The sequence below is a fragment of the Alligator sinensis genome, unplaced genomic scaffold (genome assembly GCF_000455745.1).
Source record: "Alligator sinensis unplaced genomic scaffold, ASM45574v1 scaffold280_1, whole genome shotgun sequence".
Lineage (NCBI taxonomy): Eukaryota > Metazoa > Chordata > Crocodylia > Alligatoridae > Alligator > Alligator sinensis.
Window position 1 is genome coordinate 5,606,360 of NW_005841835.1, and position 613 is coordinate 5,606,972.

At 42.3% G+C, this 613-nt stretch overlaps 1 protein-coding gene across 3 annotated transcripts in view; it reads left to right on the forward strand.

Moving 5' to 3' along the window:
- RALGAPA1 (Ral GTPase activating protein catalytic alpha subunit 1) overlaps positions 1-613 on the forward strand; it is a 163,853-nt gene that overhangs the window by 141,887 nt on the left and 21,353 nt on the right. The gene's annotated exons all lie outside the window — the stretch shown is intronic.

Here is a 613-nt window from a genome sequence, read left to right on the forward strand (position 1 = left end):
GTTTACAACTCAGAATACAGACCCAAAGATATTACTGACCTTGTACACTTCATCCTCACACACAACAATTTCACTTCTAATAATCAACACTTCCTCTAGATGATGGGAACAGCTATGGGCACTAAAATGGCCCCACAGTATGCCAACCTTTTTATGAGCCACCTCATCAAACCCTTGCTATACTTAAGATACATCGATGACATCTTCATCATTTGGACTGAGAACCTGCAATCTCTCTTTTTATGATCCCCCTCATCAAACCCTTGCTATACTTAAGATCCATCGATGACATCTTCATCATTTGGACTGAGAACCTGCAATCTCGGATTGAGTTCCATCAGAAATTCAACAGTCACCATCCCTCCATCCGACGTTCTTTAGAATACTCCATCACCAACATCTCCTTTTTAGACACAATGATCAGTATCCAGAAGGGTAAAATGCAGACCACAGTATACAAGAAACCCACAGACCAACATACATATCTGCACAGAACCAGCAATCACCCTAAACACACCAAAAAAGCTGTGATATACAGCCAAGCCCTCAGATACCACCACATTCGCACTGAAGAGAACACCCGGGATTGCCACCTCACCAATCTTAAAAAGGC